Source organism: Euprymna scolopes, chromosome 5 (genome assembly GCF_053919585.1).
Source record: "Euprymna scolopes isolate OS-2025 chromosome 5, ASM5391958v1, whole genome shotgun sequence".
In the NCBI taxonomy this organism is placed as follows: Eukaryota; Metazoa; Mollusca; class Cephalopoda; order Sepiida; family Sepiolidae; genus Euprymna; species Euprymna scolopes.
This window is the reverse complement of record NC_136486.1, coordinates 594108-614525: the sequence shown is the minus strand read 5'-3', so window position 1 is coordinate 614525 and position 20418 is coordinate 594108. Positions and strand designations below refer to the sequence as shown.

Below are 20418 nucleotides of genomic sequence, written 5' to 3'. Positions count from 1 at the left end.
GATCGCTGCTACTACTGTCTCCCAGAAGGAGAGAGAAACAGGGAAGGTAATTTAGGGAATTTCCTTAATAAAATAAAATAAAATAACAACATTTCTATTAACAAATGACAAACAACTTCTTCAACTTAAGAAGGGAAAGGTTTATTCGCAAAACGTACTTTAGAAAGAAAGGAAGGAAGAAAGTAGAGTCGGGTCTCCACTGTCTTACGAGGTAGTTACAGCCAGTGGCTGTCGTCAATATCTTTAGTAGGGGCAGCGAAGCGAACAGACGTAGCACCGTCGAAGGCTGGTAGCGTAAGAGCGAGAGTTTTCTTCTGGGACCGGAAGCTGTCTGGTCCCTAGGGGTTAATTCGTATTCATGTGCAAGTCCTCAGATTGGACAGTTTAAGGCCGCATCACTCACTCAGAGGAAGCGAATGCGCGAGAAGAAAAGGGGTCTATTTGTGTCTGCTACATAGCCCCCTGCTTAGGCTGAAAGCCGACAGAGAGAAAGGTAGCATAACAAATAGCAGAAAGAAAAATACAATAAGGAATGTTAAATAAAAACTTCAACTTGACATAAAATGTGCTGCTTACTAAACCGGATTTCTTGTTTTAGTTAAAAATAATTAATTTAATTTTTCATAAAACAATGAAATTGATATTTTATTTATTTTCTGCAAAAATAATAAAGTATTACCTATTTTTATAAAGATTTTTTTAAAAAGATTATTTATATTTAGTAAAAATCAGGAAGTCTATTTAGTAATGGGATTTTTTTATATTAGAGGAAATTTTCTCCGATTCCACTTTCAGCGCATTTAGAGTGGACTACTATCCCAAATCCCCTAGGATATAAAAATGTGCAAAATGCATTAAATTGTTAAAAATTAGGGAATAAAATTAAATATTGAAAAAAATTCTTAGCTTTTATTCTAGGAAATTCAATACAAATAAAACACATTTTAAAAATTGAATAATTTATTTATTTTTTTTTTTTTTTGCATTCAAACATTTGGTCAGTTTGTCGGATCTTTTTAGTAAATTAATACAATTTCGATTTTGTGTGTCCAATTCATTAAGAAAATATATACAAAAACACGAATTAAACGTAAAATTATTTAAATGAACAAAATTGACCGAAGAAAGAATGAAAAGTTATAAAAACGCGTTGTCAGTTCTTAAAGATGTGTTAATTATGTGTAAGGAGACGTTTTCCTGTAATGTCTAAAGTGTATTGCCCATTCAACAGACTAAAGTAAAAGTGAGAAAATAACATTAAAACAAAAATATATTTGTTAGGCGTTAGTTATATATTAACAGCCAACAATCCCATTGCAAAATTCAGAAGTCAACAGAAAACTAACAGCATGTTAGATTGGCAGACATTATGAACAATGTCTAATTTATATAAAAATGGTCCCGGTAAACACACTTGCAGAATTATAATAAATGTTGGAAGCTTAATATTTCAAAATAAAAATGGCAAAATTGAAAACTAAAACCACATTTTTAAAATAAAAATAAAATATTAAATTCCTAATGGATTATTAATTATAAAGAACCATTGGGTATATTGAAGAGGTAAACTCACAAATGTTGAAATGGTTATCACTCAAATATTTGCGACTGTTTTTTTATATTATCAAATACAACAATTGTTTACTTAGTGGTGATGAAGCAGAGATGGTCTCTATACAAATTTTATATTTGCTTTTTAGCCAAACATATTTAGATAAAAATCTTGCACTAAGAAACATAAATAATGTATTTTGCAGTTTATATATTTTTATGCACCACAGAAATTGTTATATTAAAATAATTGGTAATAAATTTTTAGATGTGTACCCTAGCAAAAACTGCATATTTAAATAAAATTTTCCTTCTTTAGACGATTACGTGTTGTAAAAATATATTTTAAAATTTAAAGCAGAACATCAGTTTTTCATATAAATTTAACATAAAATCATCAACCATTTTTGGAGCATTGTCTATCCGCGCAGGTTTTCAAGTATATTTTTACAAAGGTAGATAAATTGTGTATATGTTTTAGGAGAAAAAATTCAAACCATATCACTAATGTTATCCATGACATAACAGACCTTCCAAATCAACCGTAACCCTATATAATCCTTAGTCCCAGTTCATAAAAAGAATATGCTATATATAAACATTTAACCAGAACACTTATATGTCACTTACATCCTTTCTGGTCAGAAAGCCAGGGGTTATTTCATTTCATATGCCAAACTGATCTTGAAATCTAATTTGAAAAATACTTATCTGACTATTTTTCAGAGTCTTTATGCATGATCGCGTAAACAAAACGTGAATCACATTATGGTTGTGGTGATTTCGCTATGGGACCATATTAACAAAAATATCAAAAATTAACAACCAAAATTAATTTTTGAGGCATGGGATTATTTAGCTGAAGTTCCTCATTAAAACAAATACTGAAAAATTAATAATCAATTGCTAGACCAGTTAGCAGTATGAAGACCATGTAGTTAGGGTTAGGTAAAAGAGAATTTCAAACAACCCAGTAAATGTTAATACTGCTTAACATAAAGCTGCCTTATGGTGTAATTTGAATAATATTCATAAGGTAAAAAACCTAGGAGAAGACACCCTTGTTATGACGCATAAGATTAGTGAGAGGTTTCAGGGCTTCTAGAGGAATGCTTTAAGCAACTATCCAGATTTTGAATCGGTGTTTGACAGCTACTTAGCCGACTCGTCCTGCTTAATTTTCATTAGTAAATAATGATTTACTTTCTAATTTTAATTCTATTTAATCACTATAAATAATGTTTTTGCTTATTTTATAATGACCAATAAAATTAAAGGTTGCAGAGAGTAATATAATCGCTAAAACTGACTTTTTGAACAGCATTTTTGAAAAGTTATATTTTAAGTTCTAAGTAAAAACATTCATCAAATGTCATCAATAATGAAAAATTATTACAAATTGAAAAACTTATGCATTATACATTTTTATGTGTCACCTTCATTTTTCAGAATAAAAATATTCATACACTATACAAGAATGTAGCTTTTCCAGTATAGGCTGTTGCTTTTACCAATAGTGCTTTTTTTCATGTCACTAAACTTTATTTTTCCGAAAAAAAATATTCACACAATTAAAAAAAATGCAAAGTCTCATGTGTTTCAATAACTTTGATTTTTTAGAAAAATATATCAACACAGTATAATGTGGCTTTTTTCCTTTATTTGAATTTTCTCTCAAGACATTCATTGACAGTTTCCATTATTACAGTGTGATTTCTCATATGTCGCACAAAATATTCTTTTTCAGAACAATATAAATGAAGGGGCCCATTCATGAGGCTAAAACTTGATCTCTATATGAGATAGATATTCGAAAATTTCATTAAAGTTCAGATGTATTTCTCAAACATTGAGTTACTAAAGGAGTTTAGAACATTATTTCCGTTTCCAATCGTCATTAAAATATGTTATAGTATATCGTTCTTGTAGTCACTCGGTCTTATTAGATTTCAGGAAATTAATTTTCTCTTGTATGACGGTGTATTCAGTTTTGTACTGTTAATTGAGGTAACATCAATTGGACAAGGTGCACCATTCATCGTAAAACCAGTGTAGTTAGCAATACAGAGGTCTTATTTGTACCATGAGTACTATTTGGTTTTGAATATGTAGTCAGTGTTTACCTGTAGGGAAAACTATCCTCATGCAAGTTTGTCCTGAAAGACTCTTATATTAAGAGACCTTAGACACTCGAGGATAGTGTCTATTAGGCATTAAAGTTTTCTTTTTTTCTAGAGTGAGTTAGCATATGTCTCACTAAATTTGATTTTGTAGAACAAGAATATCCACACACTTCACAAGTATGTGGCTTTTCCCCAGTGTGAGTTCTCATATGGGACACTAACATTGATTTTACAGAACAAGAATAACCACACACTTCACAAAAATGTGGCTTTTCCCCAGTGTGAGTTCTCATATGTCTTACTAACATTGACTTTTCAGAACAAGAATATCCACAAACTTCACACGAATATGGCTTTTCCCCTGTGTGAGTTTTCATATGTCTTATTAACGTTGAATTTCTAGAACAAGAATATTCACAAACTTCACAAAAATGTGACTTTTCCCCAGTGTGAGTTCTCATATGTGTCAGTAAATTTGATTCATTAGAGCAAGAATATCCACACACTTCACAAGAATATGGCTTTTCTCCGGTGTGAGTCCTCATATGTCTTACTAACTTTGACTTTTCAGAACAAGAATATCCACACACTTCACAAGAATGTTGCTTTTCTCCAGTGTGAGTTCGCATATGTGTCACTAAATTTGATTTTCTAGAAGAAGAATATCCACACAGTTCACAAGAATGTGGCTTTTCTCCAGTGTGAATTCTTATATGCGTCACTAACGTTGATTTTTGAGAACAAGAATATCCGCACACTTCACAAGAATGTGGTTTTTCCCCAGTGTGAATTTTCATATGTCTCACTAACGTTGATTTTTTGGAAAAAGAAGATCCACACACTTGACAAGACTGTGGATTTCCCCCAGTGTGAGTTTTCTTGTGTATCACTAATTTTGATTTCATATAACAAGAATATCCACACATTTCACAAGAATGCGGCTTTTCTTCATTGTGTACCTGCATGTTTTAATACAGTTGACTCTGGAACAAAATGTCAAAGTAGTTGAAGAAGCTATTGCTTTTTATTCTTGCTTTTTAGTATAAATTCACAAATGTTTAACCAAATTTGAGAAAGAGTACTTACTTCCTAAGAATACAGCATTTATTTGATGTTATATCTGTAAGAGATATTTCTTACTGCTATGATCTTTAGCACTGAATAGTCTTCTCAAAAGTGTGATTTTTATCTCTTTGTATCATTTTATTTATTCGGGTATCAAACACATTTCACGAAAGAAATGTTATTTTCAATATGTGTGGCTTTCTCCATAATTTCAAAGAATTAATTAAATAGTAGCATCACTATAAATTAATTTTCCTACATGTGTTACGCTTTTCTTCCACAGAGGCAACAATTATCTATAGCATAAGGTTTAACAAAATGAGGATCCATTAAAATTCAATAAAAACGTTCAAGCAGGAACATCTGTAAATAAACAAAAATGAAATTCATTATTTTAGTATCGTCATTCATATATTAGTAGTCTGTTTATTGTCAATATTATTAGATTAATCTCACAAACTCTAGAATTATCTTTTAATCTAAAACTCGTATCAAACACATTAGAAAAATAACCAAATATTTTCTAACTTAACACATCATTACTTGATAAAGGGACTGCTTAGAACATGGTTTAGAAACCAAATTACCTAGAATTTTTATGATTGTCATTGTGGTCAGAAAAATAGAAACATTGATCATATATGTGTGTCTATAATGCACTTTCCCATCTTCTTCAACATGAAGTTCTAATAATAAGATTCTTCACACTTTCCGTGGTGCTTGAATCATTTTTTGACATTTCAATCCCACTATCGATTTACATTATAATTCATTCTCACCATCGTTTTGCATTGTAACCTACATGAACTGCAGGTACGGGTACTGGAAGCATGTTGCCATCTCTCAATTTTCTTTTACATTATAAAAGTGAGAACTTGTTTATTTGTTGCTCTAGTTTGATACTTGAAACGATATGCAGTCTACTGCATGGCCATCTCCTGATAGCTTCCTGGCTGCATGTTTATGAACCCAAGATTACTTTTCAATCTGTCTTTGTATCGCCACAAAGGCGACGCATAACTCCTTACTTCATCATTAAGTTCACTAGAAGTCAGTATTTTAGACATTCTGCACGCCTAACATAGCTGTAACTGCATGAGAAACATCTCAATTCCTGTAATGTTACATTTAAGAAATAAATCGATGTTTGCAAGCTTATCACAAAGAGAAATATCGCATATTGTTCACAAACATTTCCAGGGGAAGGCATTTGTTTTAAATCTAATCCAAGCTCGTGTTAAGGTCGATGCCTAATCTTTCCAAATGCACTGGCTGTTGCAATTCGATTAGTATTCTCATCATACAGTGCACAGGATGTACTGATTTTTCTTACCCGATGGGTAAATTCAGATATTTCTATTTTTAGCAATCAACATGGAGAGGAATTTCAGGAAAGCAATGTGCAGATAGATTCTATTTCACTCCAAGAACTTGTTTCAGTATTAGCTTGATAAACGATAAACAAATGACTGACTTCATAAGATGTGGCACCAAGATCTCTGGTGATGGCTGTTCAGACAACGAGTTTTTCCTTGAATTACTGGGGGTTGCAGAGTCCTCCAATAGTCCTGAATTGAAATTCAACACCTGATGAGGAGTCAACAAACACAAAATTAATCATTACTAAAAACGAAAAAAAAACAAGGCAAATAAAACTTGCACCATCACAAATCCTTATTTGGTACTGTTGATGACACCAAAAGGATCCGATGATACACTATCCGACACAATTGAAGCTTTTATATCCTCAAGAGAGTATATGATGACATTTAACATAAGAAATCCGATTTTTTAAATATGGTTTAGAAAGAGTTTTTGCCTTGAATTGTTTGCGTTGAATTGAAAATAAACGCCTGATGATAAATCATTAAATGCCTTATTTAGCATCACTGAAAAAACAAAACCAATAAAACCGGGTGTAGGGCATCACACATCCATTTTGGTATCATTGATGATATAAAAAACATCTGGTGAGACATCATCGGAGAAAACTGATTCTTTTATGGCTTCTAAAAAGGATAAAATAATGTTTACCATATCAAAAACTCTGAGAATCTTCAGAACTCTCTACAAAGTTGTTCTATTGACCAAATCAAAAGCGTTTGTAATGCCTAAAACACCATGCAGAATTCCTTATTATTTTCTCGTGACTTCTCAGTAAGTTACTCCAGCACAAATATCACATGAATGATTCCACAGTGTAGGCAAAAACACATTGTGACTCAGGGTATATTTTATCTACAACGTGTTCCATGGTTCGTTTTTGTATCACATGAGCCAGTATCATCATGGTAAGAAAACAATATATATAAGGAACTCTTGTAATCTTCGACATATGAGGTTCTGACAATAAGATTCTTCACTGTTTTAGTGATGCTAGAATAGCTGATCACATTTAAATCCCACTAGTAATTTTAATTGTAACCCACAGTAAGTGCATGTATAGGTACGGGGAACGTTTGTTGAGTAGTTGCATGCTGCCATCTGTTGATTTTCTCTTACATTGTGCAGGCGAGCAAGTGTTGTCAGGTGATGATTTTTACCTCAAATGTGTCACTTCATGTAACACATTACATGATTGTTTAATAGTGTTGAGTGCATTATCCATCGGTATAGAGAGTTCAGACCACTTTCATATTGATGATTTCAGTGGCAAATATTAATACGTTTTTGTGATTGATGAGATAAATAACACGTAAAAAGGAGTGCAGTTAAGGTCTTTGTAGTCACAAATCTTGTTTATGCTGAAGTTAATCACGTGCCAATCTTTTAAACAAGGATGCATCCAAGATGCTTTGTGACTATTTGCTTTTTTTAATAATGTATTAGTGTTGCAGAGGTTCTGTTCTTTACAAAAAGAAATAAAACGTAGTCAATTGTTACTTATTTTTCCCACTCTGTGGTGGCTCAAAATCCTGCAGTGTGCAGCATTGAAGTCATCTATGAGACTAGATTTATCTCTGAGAGTTTTGCTCATTTTTAAGATTAATACATATATAGAAAATGCTTTGATAATTTTTAAGATTAATAGTAACTATGTAATAAATTTTTTTTAGATTCTAATAGTGATATTTACCTCAACAAAAAAGCATATATGGTTGTTTTGCGGTGCTTTTATATTATTTACCCACTAGTTTAAAAGAAAAAAACTCTTATTAACCTCAAATAAGCCTCATTGAGACATAAAAGGATATGTATAAGGGGGTGATACAAATAGAACATTATAAGTTAGTTACCCAACTGTATGTTTGGTCACATTTAAATTTCTGCCTGTTTATACAGTAAAGGAAAATTTTCTAAAATTTGCAAACATATTTTTCCTATTCTACTTACTCTAAATGGATTTTTTCAAGCATTTATTAATTTATAGGTCAGCTTGCAGATCAAATAAAGAAAATGGACTCATTTTGTAATGGTCAAGCTTAAGGAACTTGCATTTCTTTGTTGAACATACAAATCCTTCCCTTCTAAATCTTGGGGAAGGTCTGATATGTGTAATTCTTTTATATAAAAGTAAATATTTTGTAAGAAAGAAAAAAAATGATAGAGGATGGATTCCCTGATGAGTTAATTGCACAAAAGCATATTAGAACAATTAAAATGGATTTTTGTCAAACATATCTCAATCCATATCTATATATAAAAAGTAGGTGCGTTCGTGTGTGTGTGTGTACAACTCTCCTAAAGTCTAAACCACAGGGCTGATTATCACCAAACCTGGCATAATGATGGTTCCCCCATGTAGGGATGCTGCACCCCATTTTGAAAGGTAATGGCCAAAGGTAAAGGTCATAGCCTATATCTACATACTCTTCTACAGTCCACACAACTAGACCAAGCTTAACCGAACATGATGACGGTCCCCCACCTAGTGATGTTGCACATTATTTTTCAAGGTTATGATCAAATGTCAAGGTCATAGCCTATGTATATATATACTCTCCTACAGACCATACCACTGGATTGATCATGACCAAACCTTGCATAATGATGGTCTTGGACCTAGGAATAATGCACACTATTTTTCAAGGTAAAATGTTAAGGTCGGGATTATACTATACGCTAAGGTACTCGCTTTGCAGGTACCTGGGCATACAGCAAAATCCCGCACAAATCACAAGTATCTTTGCTCTTACTCTTATATATTTTTTTTTTTTACACAGTGATCACCACTTATCAAGGTCCGAAAGCCACTCAGGGATGAGGGTTATTGCAAGTACATTACGTTAGTGTGGGGATTTGATGAAGTGTTTAATTAAGGGGGCGGCTCATTAGGAATTTGTTAACGTTGGACTTGAAGACATCCAAGTTGTAGTCCGGAGGGAAGCAGGCAGACGGAACAGAGTTCCACAGGCGTGCAGTTCTAAGAAAGAAGCTTTGTTCATGGAATCCGCGTTTTGATTTAGGCACAGATATAGAGTGGGGGAAATTTTTCACAGTGGATTCAGCTAGACGGGTGTTTTTCGTGAAAGATTGGCGAGGGGGGACCAGAGATTGGAGTTCAGACGAGCACCTGCCATGAAAATAACGATAAAACAAGGATAGGCTCGCAACGTCTCTTCTGTGGGAGAGAGGTTGCAGGGTAGAGAAAAGGGCATCCCCCACTAAGCCACGAAGTCTATTTTGTACTCTGTCAAGGCAGGATAGGCTGTTTTTAGCAGCTCCTGCCCAGATATGGCAACAGTATTCCATCCTTGGACGTACTTGGCTTTTATATAGATAGAGAATTGCATCAGTAGTGAGATATCTTCTGGAGCGGTAGAAGGATCCCACCATCTTTCCAGCGACCTTAGCAACAGACTTGATGTACGTGTTCCATTTCAGATCAGGAGTAAAGGTCAAACCCAAAAGCTTGTCAAAACACGGGGCCTCACCCAGACGAGAGCCATCCATCACAATTGATGCCAGATGGGGATCAGAGCATTGATGATGTAAGGATAGGAGTTTGGTTTTGGATGCATTAAAGGTAACCAGCCACATCTTCCCCCACTGAACCACGCGCTCGAGATCAGAGGAGAGAATCAGAGAGAACTTTGTCATTTACAGCCTTTGATGTGTTGCCGTAGATGGTCGTGTCATCAGCATTTTTATATTTTGTTAGATATATATTTTCTTAAATTAAAATATAACCCTTTGTGTAAAAACTGTTGACTAAATCAGATTTAGTATTTCTAATAAATCAGCACCAAAATAATTCAATATATATGTATCAAGTCCTGAATATCACTAGTGAACCTGTTTCAGTCCCAGAAATGGTTGGAACATTAGTGAACCTGTTTCAGACATATTAATTTTTTAACTTTTTAAGGAAAATTTTGAAATACGTTTTTTGATTGGTTAATCATTTTTTTAACTAACCTAATGCTTCAGACATATAGTGTTGTATCAGTTTTTGTTCTTTTTACATCTTTTCAATCATAAAATGCTTTGCTCATTTTTAAGATTAATACATCTATAGAAAATGCTTTGATAATTTTTAAGATTAATAGTAACTATGTAATAATTTTTTTTTAGATTCTAATAGTGATATTTACCTCAACAAAAAAGCATATATGGTTGTTTTGCAGGGCTTTTATATTATTTACCCACTAGTTTAAAAGAAAAAACTCTTATTAACCTCAAATAAGCCTCATAGAGACATAAAGGGATGTGTATAAGGGGGTGATACAAATAGAACATTATAAGTTAGTTACACAACTGTATATTTGGTCACATTTAAATTTCTGCCTGTTTATACAGTAAAGGAAGCAGGGAGCTGGTAGAAAATGAAAACATATTTTACAGAATGGAATGATAAATTTGTCGCCTTAAAGAAAACAACATTACAGCTTTATTGTAAAACTTTTATTGAAAAAATCAATTCAAGTAACTTGATTAGGTAATAAAGCTGCCATCTATTCAATGTAACGCCTTCAGCCTCAATCATTGCCTTGGTACTGGTCTGGAACTGGGAGCATGCCTTTTCCACAATCGCTGGTAGGAGCTCGGTGAATATTTGGCAAATGGCGGCGAACAGGCTGGTTTTATTGATGTGGGAGGTCAGGTTAGTGATGTTCTCAACGTATGGCCAAAAGTAGTGCAGCAGGTTCAGGTTGGGAGGAGAGAGGCAGTGAGAGAAGTATATAAAGTCGTAGCACTCCTTCTAAAGCAAAACCTGAGTCTCTTTGGATTTTTGGGCTAACACAAAGTTCTGCTGACACACCCAGAGTCTGTCAATGGCCACCTGATTGCACCAGGGAATCATTACACTCTTCACCACATCCGGGTATACTTTAGTGTTGACTTTCAAGCCGACTTCAAAGATATAAGGTGGCATGATGTAGCCCTCACTTCAAACCACACCACAAACCATAACTATGAGTCGTCCAATGCGTTGAGCTTTGCTTTCAAGCATTGAACCATCCGGATTTGCATTTTTAAGGTGCTAGCAATGGTCCTGTTGTCATGATTGGATTGGTAGAAAGCATGCCTTGTACAGCAGCATATCTGTGATCTTGTGTTACTTTTAGACATGATATAAGACTCTTGTTTCTTTTTGGATTTGTACACAACTGGCAAACTCGTAGATGGTCTGCAACAAAAAATGAAAACCGCTTTTCACCAAACGTAAATGGAATCATGTCGTCTTATAAGGGCGACAATTTTATCTTCCACCCTGTATTAAGCACTTTTGTCTTATCATTGTGGGTAAAATACTATTAAAGGGGAGAGATAAAGAATAAAAAACTATGAGTTAAAAAATTTAATCATGCAATAAATAAAATACACATAAATTAATTTTAAACATGGAATCAATAGAACAAAATACATGGAAAAAATAAAATTATGCAAGTTAGAAAGAAAAAGGAATTTTTGAGGTTCTGATCTTTAGAAATTGTGAATAGACAATCAGCAACAGTGGGCTGCAAACATGCTTAATAATATATGGAAGAACAAAGACAGGAAATATAATTAAAGGCGAAGAAAAAGACTCTAAGAGTTACAAAATTTCGTTTGTTCAAAAGACATTTCGGTCTTGGTTTTATGTCAATATTTTAAATTTAATAGTGAAGGACAATTTCTTGAAATACATTTAACATAAAATGATCACCTATTACTGGATAATTACTATTTCTGGACTGAATTGCGTAACTTATTTTGGTTTTTTTAAGTAATTTGAAAATTATTTTGTATTTTTTTAATTTGTAGTATTTTTTAATATTTTTTCTGTAAAATGTTTAGGCATTACTCTTAAAGAGTATATAAGTAAGAAGGTTAATCAGCTGCAGGTTATCGTCAGTTTCTGTTGCATGTGCAAACATGTAAATTAAGGTATCATTTAAGAATCATTTCTGACATTACTCAAAATTGGGAGAAGGGGATTAAAGAGAACCAGTGTTTTACAAACAGAAAATCAACACATAGTGCAAATAAATAAATAAATAAAAATATATATAATATTATGTAATGAATTCACTAAAAAAATTGTGCCAGCCAACTAACCCATGTACCTCACAGATGGTATCGAGCTGTAATGATGGGTCTGGGGCACACTGCTCGATCTCATGCAGTTGCAATTGGCGCGATTAGCCCATGTCAAATACAGAAGATTCATGCACAGAGCAGACATCCAGGTGTCAAAAGAACAGTGTATTTTGCGAGACGTATGGACCCAGCAGTGACAAAGGCAGATGTCAGGCATTGTGAAGTGTGTCAGTCTATTGATTCTGCACTAGAGCAATGGCGAAAAGGACGATTGGACGTCAAGAAGATGTGGCAGCGGGTGACGATGGACATTATCCATTACAGTGGTAAACCTTTCAAACTCTTATCAATTGTGGACCCACACATTTTGCGGTATGACGACACATGATTAGACAAAACTCGGCAAGTGTTGTTCGCGTCTTGTCATCCATCTTTTTTGAGCAGGGTGCGCCGGAAGAGACGGATAACGATGCTGCTTTCTGCAGCCAAGTTCAGCAGCTGTTAGATGAATGGGACATCCGACTATGGCTGCAATGCGCTCATGTGCCATCTGGGAATGGCATTGGTGAGAGGAGCCACAATAGCATTAAGAGAATTGCTGCCAGAAAGCAATTTACCATTACAGAGGCCACGTATTGGTATAACGTCACACCAAAGGATGGGAAATTATCTACAACAGCGTCGGCCAATGCTATATACACATATCGTGTTAGATTAAAGGGAATTGATGCTGCACAGCCAATCAACCAGAAAAGACATGCCAAATATGAGGTAGGGGATCTAGTTTGGGTGAGACCACCTGGAAACTGGTGCACCACCAAATTCAAGCGAGGACGAATCTCTGGGGTGATCAGCCAGCAGTCAGTCCTAGCCGACGGAACCCCGTGCCATGTGAGCGATCTTCACCTGGTTTCTGAGGTGCATCATACATCTACAGAGGAGAGCAATGAATCCTCAAGTGATGAGCTACTTATGAACGAAATCAACAGACCAGAGAGTGATGATTAAAGTTCATCTGACACGGCGGAAACAGAATCAGAACCGGACCCAAAACCAAAACCAGAATCTGAACCTGAATCTGAATCAGAACCTGAGCCTGAATCTGAATCAGAGCCTGAACCTGAACCTGAGTCAGAACCAGAGCCAGAACCAGAACCTATGAATGTGTCCCTTCGCAGAAGTAAGCGGACTAGGAAACCAACCTTGCAGTGCACTCTGTTTGATCATCAGATCAGGGGGGGAGTGTAATACTCACCAGAGTAGCAAGCGTCCACGTATTTGTGCATTGTGTAGATATGCATGCGAGCGGTGGTGTGATGGAGGAGGGGTGGACTTGCCGCAGGGCAGTGTTGGGTGGGAAAAGAGAAAAAAAGATGGCGCCTGGTGTTTTATAAACTGTGGTCTCGTGAGATCGCAAGATCATGGGAAACCAGAGGGCACACATGCAAATGAGATAGGATAAGAAACTGCATAAAAAGCAAGCTTGAGTTAGAAGAAGGAACAGTGTCATTTACAGTCACGAGGTTATTGTTTTACTATTGCGAGTGTTGGTGACGATGTAAGTTGAATTCAATACAGTTTCTACCAAGAATCAGGCTGCATATGAAGAACTTCAGACATAAATTGATAATAGTTGATTAATACCATACCCCCAAGAATGTCTAGAGCCACTTAAAGGATTAATTCCGCTCATGGCTGTTGAACAACTGATTGAACACAAAATTCAACCGTGATGGATTATTATGAATTGAATCAGCATGTTGATACTTTTACCAGAAATGCAGATATGTGCACTGCTAAACTATGAGAGCGGTATCAGAAAGGGAGTAATGTAGCACTGCTAGATTTGAAGAGAGCTTACCTACAGATATGAGTCCATGAGTCACTGGGGCCATTTAAGACAGAGATAATCAAGGGAAAACGATACTGTGATAGGCTTAGGTTTTGAGCTAAACGTAGCACCTTTAATAATGACAGCTATCATTAAAACTGTTTTGATGCAAGATGAGATCACAGTGAAAGTTACTCCAGCTTACATTGATGACATGTACATTAATAAAGACATATTTGCACATGCAGTTCAAATGAAACTGGAATTTTTCGGTTTAATAAGCAAGGACCCTAATCGTTTAAAGGATGGGACGCTCGTGTTGGGTCTTGAGGTTTGGGAAGAATGTAATACTTTATGATGGAAATAAGGGAGCCTGATTCCAGAGTTACCTAGTGTGTTAACGTGGCATATCACGTTTTCTATTTGCCATAAATTAGTAAGGCATTTACCTGTCTGTGGATGCCTCCAAGTAGCAACAGGAGTACAAAAAAGACTAGCAACTGTGGTCACAAAAAGATGGGACGCAATAGTCGATGACAATTCTCTCCAGCAAATGATGGCCAAAACGTTGACTAAAATATGTAGAAACAATCCTGCCCGGGGAGAGTTGCATGTATCCAAGCACAAACTGAATGCATGAGTTGATGCGAGTTCATTTGGCTACAGGTCTAATGTTGAAACGATTAGGTAATGTTGTAGAAGATGATCCAGCACTATACTGATGGCAAAAAAGGAAGCTTGAGATGGAGAAAAACTGGTGTTGGATAGGTATGAATATAAGTCATTATGATGGCTAACATTTCAAGCAGCAGGTTGTAACCAAGGGGTTTCCCTCGAGCCACCAGAACATTGACTTTGGTTTAAACACTTCCATCCATGAGCATCGACACAATTCCAACTCCATAGAAAACTTGGGACACTATTCATCCAAATTCTTATTCATTAACTTTTCCAGGTCCAGCATTGATTCACACTAACTATTGATTGGGAACACCTGGTGTTGATGAGCACTGAGCACCATATGCCATCAACTTCCACATCAACCACAGGCAACATTGAATTTATTGACCGACCTGCAGCAAAAGTAGCGATGGTACTTTGATCCTGCTCTAATTTCCCAAACAATTCTGCACTAGATTGCCTAGTTTGTTGCAAAGATCACCACATATTCCTCCTCATGCTCTTAGGTTATTTGTGTCCCCTGTATTGCTCTGGCTTTGGCAGTCCCTAGAGAAATGGTTGACCCACCACACCTGTAGTATCTTGGGTCGTCTGATCATGGTTCAGGTAAGCATAGATGGCACAGCTGGTCCTGTGTCTTTCAAAATGTTTTGGGTCCTGGCTAGTAATTCATCCAGTTCAAGCTTACTAAGCCTCAAAGATGCTTGCAATAGCTCACTGGTGTCGTCAGGAATACCCACTAAAAAGACACATCCTAGTATGCAGTCATTTGCTCCACTGAACGGTATGACAAACCTCTTAAAATCAGCCAGGTAGACGTCCACTATTTAGCCTGGTCCAAGCCGTTGTTCAGTGAATTGTTTTCAGGTAATGGGTGGGCCTAAACCAAAGACCACATATAGTGCTTGTTTAATTTCTTCCAGGTCTATGTCATCCCCGTTGCTTGTAAATGTCATAGTCCTTTTGTTAGCCTTGGTGGGATGACCAGTGCTGACTCTTTTATTTTGGACAGCCAGTAAATGTGTTTAGTCTTTTTAAACCATTTGACAGAAATGCCAGTAGGCAAACTGTCGAAATTAAGGGTCAACTTCAGGTTGAATTTGTCCATAATGCCTAAATAGCTTGTAACACAAAAAAATAAAAACATAAAAGGCAAGAAAGCAAGGTGACTCGTCTCCAAGGATTTTGCTATAACCGTCTGTATGCATTCTGTCTGTGACCTACTTTTATACAGTCAAGATTTTGCATCATTTTGCAAAATCACTGGTTATAAAAGTTGTGAGCATTGCAATCTTCATTCTTTCTACCCCCCCAGCAGGTTTTTTCCACACGATGCACACACACAAGCGCTTTAATGGTAAGCCATTTTCTTGGTTTCCACAATTTTCCCTAGAATTATCTTTATTAAAGTTTGTTTTATTTTTCTTTTGACAATATTTTAATAATACAAAAAAGTGAAACAAAAAACATTGCAATCTATTTTTCTAAAAATATGAAGAAATTGATAAATATCTAATGATGTTATATATTTTGTAATATTAAAACAGATTCAAACAATTGAAAAACCTTGTATTCTATTGATCAAAATAAAAAACAATACAAAAAATATTGTATTCTATTTTCTAATATATTTTCATAATACAAAAATAGTTCCAACCATTGGGAAAACATTGTATTCTATTAAAAAACAAACAAAAAAGCATTTTATTTATAACTAACAGGTCGCCTGACATTGCCCGGTCGTAAAATATGCTTAAACCTGATATTTTGATTAATGCAGATGTCATATTTATTATTATATTATATTGGACCCATATATATTGGAATGGATGATGATAGGATACCGAAGCAACTCCTGTAAGGCCAATTAGATAGAGGCCGTCGAAACGTGGGACGACCATGGTTGCGTTACAAAGACAAAATAAAGTCTAATTTGCAGGTTCTAAATATTGAATATAACAACATTGAGCTAACTGCAAAAGACAGAAGGAAGTGGATAGAAATGTGTGACAGAAAAATCAAGGAGTTCTCGGCGTTTTGCAATGAAAAACTAAAAGAAGCGAGACTCAAGTCAAAAAATAATACGAAGCAGTGTGGAGCTAAATTCTCACATTTATATGTCTGTCACCACTGCGGTCGCCATTGCAAGTCTCTAGCAGGACTAAAGTGCCACATACGTCTAAGTGAATGTCGACACGCTGAGTTCTAGACCTTCAGGTCAATTGTCGGAGTCTCATACGTCGAAAATCGATGGAGAGTCCATCATATTGGACCCAATATATAGAAATGATTTAAAAAGTTTAAAAAAAAAAAAGAATGACTTATGCGCCACCTCCAAAAAATCGAAACCAAAATGTTTAGCTTACAATTTACTTTTTCCTTTGACCTTAATGCCTGAGCTATGAAGAGATGTTTACTGCAAAGCTAAAAATTAAAATATGAACCAATAGCTATTACGTTACGTATGCATATTTTTAATGCCACCATTCAATCTTCACCTGGCAAATGCCATTTCTGTATTTTTCACACTTTTACAATAATTTTCCATTAGCTAAAACCCAAATATGAAGTTTCGCATGGGTTCGAATACCCTATATATTAAGTTTCATGTATGTAGAGAAAAAACTGACAGAGTAGTTTGGTAGGCAAATTTTTTCAAACAAATACATACACACATATATATATATAGAAGAAGTTTGTGTTTACTATAACCTTTTTACGCAAATATTACGCAAGTATAAATCATGTAGAACATCTGCTTGAAAATAATTACATGTAATAGATGACTAAAGATGATCATCTCATAAGAAAACCGAAAAAACTAATATGGAATTAATTAAAATGAATTTTTAAAAGAATATGCAAATCAACTAGATAAATGCAAGTAAAAATAAAAAAATATTTAGGAATATAGATTTTACGCAAAATTTCATCAAGTATTTTTATTTTTGAAAATATACATAAAAAATAAGGTACTTTTTAAGAGTTGCTCCAGTGTAGTATAGAAGCCCCCAACCACCTCATCTTAAGAATTGCTTTCAGAATACCCCCCCCCCAACTTCCCCATGTTAAGAACAGCTTTCCAGGTTGAGGGGCGTTTATTCTGAAAGTTGTTCTTAACATGGGGAGGTTTTGGTGTTTATAATAGGCTGGGGCACGTCATAAAAATTTGCCAAAAATAAAAAGGTGTACAAAAGTTTCACGATTTCTTGCATGGCAATTTGTTTATTTGTTTTACAATAAAAACGGGAGTTCGGTTACCAAAGGAGACTATTATTTCTTCTACTCAAGGTTTTCACCTATCACCGGTATGGCCGGATCTAGGGTCACCCATTCTTCGGTTACACCAAAAATTTAAATACTGAACAAGCAACAGTTTTTTGTGCTCAGTTGTCTAACAATTCGACCAAATCAAATTAAGCTAATTGTTTTATAGTAAATATTATTACTCTCCCATAAGTAATTGTCGTTTGGGCCATCGGGTTTCGATCCTACCTTGAAGTAGTTGCCTGTCTAGCCGTATTGATAAGCTGTGATACAATGAAACAGTACTGTGTGGATATATATATATATATATATATATATATATATATATATATATATATATATATATATATATATATATATATATATATATATATATATATATAACTGGCGATTCATACATTTCTTTTGCTCAGGTCTGTCATATTTTTTTTATTAGATTGCAAGACAAGTAAACTTATTTTAATGTTTAAATGTACTTGAAAAGTTATTTAGTGCAATGTTAAAATAAAAATTAAAAAAAAAACTTACCTTTTATTTCAGTAATTCAATAAGAAAAAAGTGGGATGAATTCATGTTTCTTTTGTGTTCAAAACAGACAATTTATTTCTTAGTATTTCACAGTAAAATGATGCAACTTTTGTATTATTCACTAAGAAATAAACTATATGAAATATCAAAGAATTAAAATTAAAAGACGAACAACGCGCTTTAAACGTTAAATTATTTAAACAGAAAATCAACTGTTAAAGAAGAATGAATTTAGGGCATCATAACGCGGTGTAATCATTATTTCGTTCCTTGTGATAAAATATCGTTTCATTAGTTTTTTTTTTTTTTAATCAATCAAGTTTAGATTATATTTGTTAATATTTAAGGCTTATTAGGATTTCTCCTGTATATGTCTCTTTTTGTGTGCCCAATTCATTTAAAATTATAAAATATATGCAGATATTAAAATCAAGTTTATTGTTTAAGACTGAACATTTCATTATTATTTGGATTAATCCGATTAGTGGAACTACTGTTCGGGCTAAGATTACAATGAAGTATCTGTTCTTATGCTACACTTAACCTTTTTTCCCCGGTCAGTGACAGAGAAATCCTTCAAGGAGGAGAAATCCTTCATGACTGACACATTTTTTTTTCTTCTTGTTATTATTTAGAGTGCTCCTTTTGGGAGCTGGATTTTCCCGACATTAAAAACCGAACTTGTGTCTAACTCTGCCTCGTGGATGTTGTGAGTTTAGAGCGCTAGTGCGCATGCGCACCAGATGTTTACAAATAGAACGAAATTGGCGCCTTTCCCCAGCTTAGTCGTTCGTTACCGACCATGTTGTTGTACCTGCTGAATTTTATGTTGAATAAAACCTTTCTAATATCTTAAAAGGTCTTTATTTTTCATTACAATTTATTCAACATAAAATTAAAAATTAACAGCAACAATGGATGCTATACTGAGATCTGGTAAATTCGAAGGATCGTCAGATACAACCGCTGACGAATGGAATCATTGGTTTCGTACCCTCATCAACTGCATCGACTCTCTCACAGTCGCTCATCCTCAAAATCCTCCGAATAAGTTAAGTATTCTGATTAATTTCATCTCACCGAAGGTCTATTCTCTTATATCTCACTGTTCAACATTCGAGAGGGCTATTAGCATCCTTCAAGCAACCTATGTAAAACCGGTAAATTCTGTGTTTGCTCGTCACCTTCTCGCCACTAGGAAACAAAATCAAGGTGAATCTACTGATCAGTTTCTCCTAAAACTAAAGAATCTTTCTAAGGATTGTAAATTTGAAGATGTTACTGCCTCTCAACATGCGGAGCTAGCGATACGTGACGCATTTATCACAGGTCTCACTTCCTCAACTATTAGGCAGAGATTACTTGAAAGTTTTGAAATTAACCTAGATCATGCCGTAGCAACTGCACTAAGTCTAGAAATGGTCCAACATAATGCAGCAGCTTATGACACATCAATTGTAGCAAAGGCATCTATTCATGCAGATGAATCTGAAAATAACTCTAGTTTGGAACTAACTAATGAATGTGCTGCTGTTTCCAGAAATAATCAGGCGACTCACTTCGCCAGATGCCAATTCTGTGGACGAGAAAATCATTCTCGAAATATTTGCCCAGCTCGGAATGCTGACTGCCTTAAATGTGGAAAGAGGGGCCACTTCTCTAAAGTCTGCCGATCTAAAATAAAACAAACAACTTATAATACCAGGACTACTTCTGCATATATTGCCCTCACTGCGTCATCCCAATGCACTCCATGCACACAATATTCTGTAGTAAATGCAACAATTAATAGTACCTGCTTGAAAGCTATGGTAGACAGTGGAAGCACTAATAACTTTATACAAATGAACATCGTGAGATCACTCGGCCTTAGTATATTACCTTCTAATGATACGGTAAGCATGGCTT

At 34.8% G+C, this 20418-nt stretch overlaps 1 long non-coding RNA gene across 1 annotated transcript; it reads right to left on the bottom strand.

Annotated features, from left to right (window-relative positions):
* Nucleotides 1-3191: 3191 nt before the first annotated feature.
* LOC145276669 (uncharacterized) lies at nt 3192-18775 on the bottom strand. The gene is made up of 2 exons (XR_013867978.1): nt 18511-18775; nt 3192-5102 (listed from the first exon to the last, which is right to left on the bottom strand). It is a non-coding gene; the product is annotated as an uncharacterized LOC145276669 (long non-coding RNA).
* Nucleotides 18776-20418: the final 1643 nt, after the last annotated feature.